We start from the raw sequence: 6773 nt of genomic DNA on the forward strand, positions 1-6773 counted from the left end.
GGAACTTCAAGAAAGGCCTGCTCCATGGACACTGTAATGTCCGTGGCTGCGGGCTGTCAGCTCCAGCCTCCCGCTGACAGCCGCAGCCACGAGTCGGCAAGCGCTGGCCCCAGCCTCCTCCTCAGGAGACGCCAGCGCTTGCATCCACTCACCTCCGCCGGAGCCCACAGGGTGCGCGCACCGGACATCTTGAACGACCTTTGACCCGTGAGTATCCTGGGCTATAAGAGGGGTCCAGCCCCCTAGTTCGATGCCTGAGCGTTGTTAGTTTTCCCAGTCTGTTTGCAAATGGTCCCTTAGTGTTCCCCGTTCCTGTTTCCTGTGCTTTGCCCTAGTATCAAGTCGTGCCACGTCCTGTGTCATCTGCCACGTCCAGAGGAATCTGCCATGTCCTGTGTCATCTGCCACGTCCAGAGGAATCTGCCACGTCCTGTGTCATCTGCCACGTCTGGATGAATCCGCCACGTCCTGTGTCATCTGCCACGACTGGAGGAATCCGCCACGTCCTGTGTCATCTGCCACATCTGGAGGAATCCGCCACGTCCTGTGTCATCTGCCACGTCCAGAGGAATCCGCCACGTCCTGTGTTATCTGCCACGTCCGGAGGAATCCGCCACGTCTGGCGCAACTTGCGGCTCCTGTGTCATCCGCCACGTTTGGCACCATCTGCTGCACCCATCTCATCTGTGCCAGAGCTGCTGCCACCATCTGGACTATTCAGGTACCCTTGTGCGGGACATTGTATTTCTGGGGTGTCCTGTTGTTTGGCCAGCTGCCTCCCCGCTGCGGCGGTACGGCCTAGTGGGTTCACTAACCCGCTTCGTGACAGACACCCACACTTTAATCTCAGTGTGCCTAAACCAGTCCAAAATTTGTGTCAAGTGGGAGGCCTGATGGTAGGAAACAAAGTCCGGGAGACCAAAGCCACCCTTACACTTAGCACGAAAAAGCATAGATCGAGCAATATGCGCAGGCAGGGCCCCCATCAGGGCAGTACTACTATTACTCCTGTCAGGGGCCCAGCCGTTTGGATGAAGAAAAGGGGCCCACCAGGCTGTCATCACCCCCCACTCGGACTGTCGCCCCCCCTTTGCAACGCTCACGGGCTCCCCCTCGCAACGCTCACGGCCCCCCTCTCGCAACGCTCACGGCCCCCCTCGCAACGCTCGCGCCCCGCCTCTAGCAACGCTCGCGGAACCCCCCTATAACGCTCGCGGCACCCCCTGCATACCTGTTGTAGCTTCACGTACTGGACGGGGAAGATGCAGCATGTGCAGAAGCTCCGTGTGGAGATCCCGCCCCCCAGCCAGCTCCTCTACATTGCCGACCGGACCTGCAGGTTGGTGAGTGTTTTCCCCTATCCATCCTGCTTCCCATCCCCCTGATCCCATTTGTAGAATATATAAAGTATGTTAAAATGTTTTATTGGTATTTTTTCGTTTTCCTAGCGTTTTTGTTGCCGCGATTTTAGCAATCGCTGGAAAAATGGCGCAGTTTTGCCGCGATTATATAAAAATTGCGGCAAGACCGCGTGATTTGTGCCGCAATTACGAAAATTGCATAAAAAAAGGATACAAAACATGTATGTTAGTGCTGTTAGGCTATATTCTCACAGTGCGGTCAAATCACGTTTTTGCCGCGATTTTGAAAAAATTATGGCAAAAAAATGGGATTTGACCGCACTGTGTAACTAGACTAAGGCCTTATTCAGACGGCCGCGTTCGGTCCGTGACATACGGAGCGTGTATCGGCCGTATTTCCCAGGCCGACCACAATTCATGGAGCCGGACTCCTAGCATCATAGTTATCAGTGTTGCTGGGAGTCCTTGCCTCTCCGCGGGAATACTGTCCCATACGGTAATGATGCTTTCAGTACGGGACCGGGGACAATATTCCCACGGGAGGGGAGGGACTGTGATAATCGATAACTGTGATGCTAGAAACCCGGCTCCCTGCACTGTGGTCGGTGCAGGAAATATGGCCGGTACACGCTCCGTATATCACAGACCGAACATGGACGTCTGAATAAGCCACTTACTTGTCTCCTGTTTTTGGTGCGGATTGCGCACTGAAAATTCACTACATAATTACAATATAAGGCCTTATCCACATGATCGTGTATCACGTCCATGATACGCGCGTGAACATCACGCACGTCGCATGGACCTATTTTAGGCTATGGGGACATTCAGACGGTCAGTGATTTTCACGCAGCGTGTGTCCGCTGTGTAAAACTCACGACATGTCCTATACTTGCCCGTGTTTCGCGCAGCACGCACCCATTGAAGTCAATCGGTGAGTGCAAATCGCGCACGGCACACGGAAGCACTTCCGGGTGACGCGCGTGATTCGCGCTACAGTTGTTAAAGAAGTGAAGGGAAACATAAAAGCCCCTCCTTCTTCACTGTTTCGTAACATAAAAACAGAGTGTCATAATGATCGCGGCTGCACGAAAATCAGGCAGCCACGCACCATATACAGATGCCACACTGAATTTTTGCGCACGCAAATTGCAGCATTTTTTGCGCGGTCATGTGATGTCCCCAAAACATTACTAGAAAGATAATGTGTTGTAACTGTATTTCATGACCTTTTTCCACTATTAGGCACTGCCACTTTATAAAGTAAATGTGAATTTGCAATGCTCTGCTTTACAGCCTATGCAGGAGTGTCTTATGGGGAAGTTTCCAGAAGGTGGGAGGAGCTTAGGAGATAGAGGCGGGTCCAGCGGCAGTTGGAGAGGGGAGTTGGAGGGAGTGACCAGTTGAGTTAGCAGTAAAGTGGAGTTGCTCCTGGGTCCGTCCATCCGGGATCCAGAGACAGGCGGCCTACAACATCAGGCCATAGAGAAGCTCGCAGAAAGAAAGAGGACAGTCTGGAGAGAAGGAGTTCTTAACAAGGGAAACAGATGACTACTTAAAGACATTGCCTCTGTAACAGAAGTGACCACCGAGCGTATTGTGCCCAGTACAACTACTGTGATCGTTTATTGAACCCTGATTCCTGGAACATCCTTATTTCGGGGTACACCACATAACATCCCAGGGGACAGAGAACAGTGTATCCCACGAGCACCACTTATTTCACTGGTTCTGCGGCCCGAGGAGCGGGAGAGAGAAAGTGCGCCACCGTGACCAAAGGGTGCGAAAACCAACTTCAGCTCAGCAAATAAGAGGTTAATCAGCCATTTTTCAAGATGCTTTGCTTTATTCCAGCACATTAGAGGTTAATCAGCCATTTTGGAAAGACTGTGAAAGATGGAACCGTATACTATTCATACTCTGCCGTGTGATCTGTGAGACATTTGCTTGGAAATTGCTGCCTTAACCCCTTCCCGCTTTTCTGTCAGAGCCGGAAGCCAGTGAGAGGAAAGTGAGAGGAAAGTGAGAGGAAAGTGACAGGAAAGTGACAGGAAAGTGAGAGGAAAGTGAGAGGAAAGTGAGAGGAAAGTGGAGAGTTGTTAAAAAAACAACCAAAAACCCAGCGATCTGCCCCTGTTGTGCCCACTGAGCAGGGATCACCACCTTTGGGGCCCACTGGTTGTAATATATATAATTATATAATTTCAGTCACCCACAGTGTCCTTCTGCCGTGTGATCTGTGCCCAGCTATCACCTGTCGCAGTACCTGGTCGCCATCACCCTGCTGTGTCCATAGATTGCCCACTGCCCGAGTTCCCTGTTAGGTAGCAATGCCACGTCTCATTTAGTTTCCCCTGGTAGGTAGGGCACGCTCACTCTTTGGATAGAGCAGGGTTGCTGGTCTGTTCTCATTCCGCAGTTGAGAGCAGCGCTGTTTATTTTTTGTTAAAAAAAGTTTTACAAAAAAGAGTTACAAAAAAAGAGTTACAAATAGAGTTACAAATAGAGTTACAAATAGAGTTACAAATAGAGTTACAAATAGAGTTAGTGGCTGAACAAGATGATGGCCAAATGAGTCTTCACAGCCGAGGAAGAAAAAACAAATGATGTGTTCCGATACGGACAGCGCAAGTGAAGGTGAAGGACAGTTCGTGCTTTCATCTTCATCTTTATCCAGTGACTCTGACTCTGCACCCCCCCCCCCCCCGTCGGCGCAGAAGAGCCGTAGGTCCTGCTCTGCCTGAGCTGACATGGGAAGCTGCGGACAATTATACCCCCCAGGTGCCTGAATTTACAGCCCCCTCCGGCATTCAAATTGGCAATACGGATTTCAGCCCCTTTGATTATTATTACGTTTTTTTTCAGACGCCCTTTTAGATTTAATGGTCCAGCAGACCAACATTTATGCGGAGCAATTTATCGCCCAGAATCCCGACTCATTTTATGGGAGAGGCCAAAATTGGACCCCCAAAAACGCAGTGGAATTGCGGAAGTTTTGTGGCTTATTTTTAAGTTTTGGTCTCATAATAAAGCCCAGTATTAGGGACTATTGGTCCCCTGATATTTTATATAATACCCCCCCCCCCCTTTACCACACAGTTATGACAAGGATGCGATTCGAAGCCATCGTAAAGTTCCTGAGTTACAATGATCAAAGTCAGTGCCCACCCCCACAGGACCCACACTTTGATAGGCTGTATAAAATAAGACCATTGATTGCCCACTACTCCCAAAGTTTTTCCCAAGTTTATACCCCCCAACAAAATATTTCTGTAGATGAATCATTAGTGAGCTTCAAGGGCAGACTGCACTTCAGGCAGTATCTACCCAATAAAAGAGCCCGGTACGGCATAAAACTGTACAAACTCTGTGAAAGTGCCACCGGTTACACCTACTCTTTTAGGGTTTATGAGGGGAAATACTCCCATATAGATCCCCCAGAATGTCCCCCCTTCCTAGGATTTAGTGGAAAGATCGTATGGGATCTTATCCATCCTTTACTTGGCAAAGGATATCATCTTTATCTGGACAACTCTTACAACAGTGTCCGTCATCCAGATCCACATTGGCGTGCGGAACAATCCGCAAAAATCAGAAGGGCCTCCCCAAAACTTTACTGGGTCAGATCCTAAAATTAGGAGAGAGCAGAGCTGTCTGCAGTGACGATCTGCTCCTCCTGAAGTAGAAGGATAAAATGGACGTCCTCATACTGACCGGCATTCACGACAGCAGAGGCAGCCTTGTCCCTGTACACGGATCCACCACGCAAGTTCCCAAACCATATTGTGTACAGGAGTACAACAAATATATGGGTGGCGTTAACCTGTCTGACCAGGTCATAAAACCACACAGCGCCATGCGCAAGACCAAGGTATGGTATAAAAAGCTGTCTGTCCATCTTACACAGATGGCAGCATACAACGCCTTTGTCCTCTGCAGATATGCCGGCGGTGGGGATACGTTCCTGCAGTTTCAGGAAAAGGTCATCAAGTCCCTGATATTTGATGACCAGGTAGGAGAGGGCAGTTCATCTGGTTCTTCCATCAGCAGGATAATTCCCGGCCAGCATTTCCCCAAAGAAATCCCCCCCACAGAAAAAAAACTGAAGCCCCGAAAATTTAGAGATGATGCGGAGTAGTTCTGCCAAAGATACGAGGGGAGAAGTGCAGGTCACAATAACATCATCTGCATATAATCCTATTTTGTGTTCTTTTCCACCCACCCGTATACCCGAGATATTCTCGGAATTTCGAATAATTTTCGCAAATGGTTCCATACACAGGGTAAAAATTAATGGGGATAAAGGACATCCCTACCTAGTCCCATTAGTGATGTTGAAAGATCTAGAAAGAATACCTGAAGACAGAACCCTAGCCGATGGCGAGGAATATAGAGAAAGTATGGCTGATTTTATAAAGGATTGAAAACCAAATTTATCCAAAGTACCTTCCAGGTATTGCCAGTTAACTCTATCAAACGCTTTTTCGGCATCTAGGGAAATAAAAAGGGAGGCATTTGTAGAATCTCCGGCTATCTGTATAAGATCTAACATTCTGCGCGTACCGTCGCAGGCTTGACAGCCCTTGACAAACCCTACTTGTTCTAGTGCTATTAGGGATGGCAAGCACTCATTCAATCTATTCGCCAATAGTTTGGCATATAATTTTATATCGCAGTTTAATAAGGATATTGGGCGAAAATTGGCAGGGCTCATAGCAGATTTGAGATTGGAATGTGAAAGACTGAACAAGTTCCAGTTATCCTGGATTGCTAGAGTCAATTTGGTTAAAATTTTATTGCTTCCCAAATACTTATATTTTTGCAGGACTATTCCACTGTTAATACCTACTAGTATCTCCTCTCAGATTCAGAACCTGTTTCTCCAGTTCATTTGGAATAATAAACGAGAGAGGGTAGCCAGGACTTTATTGTATCAGAAGGTTAAGGAAGGGGGTTTGGGAGTCCCAGATGTAACGGCATATAATGTAGCTGCCATCATGGATCAGTTAGGTACGTTATGGAGCTCCACAGCTACGTCCCTTTAGGCCCAGTTGGAAAATTAGATGTTTCCCCGCTCTTCCATACTCAATCTGATGGCCGCGACATATGTAGGGGCAGATAGGTCTAGGGTGTTCTTGGTAACTACATCTGATGCACTGAAAGGTTGGAAATTAAAGGTATGCGCAAATCATTGGGTGTACCTATCTCATGAACGTATACCGTTGCAAGCATTCCAATCTTTAGTCCCACATGTATTTTTGCAGACATGGGAATTGTTAGGTGTAACAGCCCTTTCAGATTTATACGAGGGAAGACACTTGAAATCTTTTGAGCAGTTGGTAAGGGAATATGGCGTAACTAGAACCATGTTTTACCAGCATCTCCAGATAAGACATATGATACAATCAATTG

Source organism: Rhinoderma darwinii, unplaced genomic scaffold, assembly GCF_050947455.1.
Source record: "Rhinoderma darwinii isolate aRhiDar2 unplaced genomic scaffold, aRhiDar2.hap1 Scaffold_917, whole genome shotgun sequence".
NCBI lineage: Eukaryota > Metazoa > Chordata > Amphibia > Anura > Rhinodermatidae > Rhinoderma > Rhinoderma darwinii.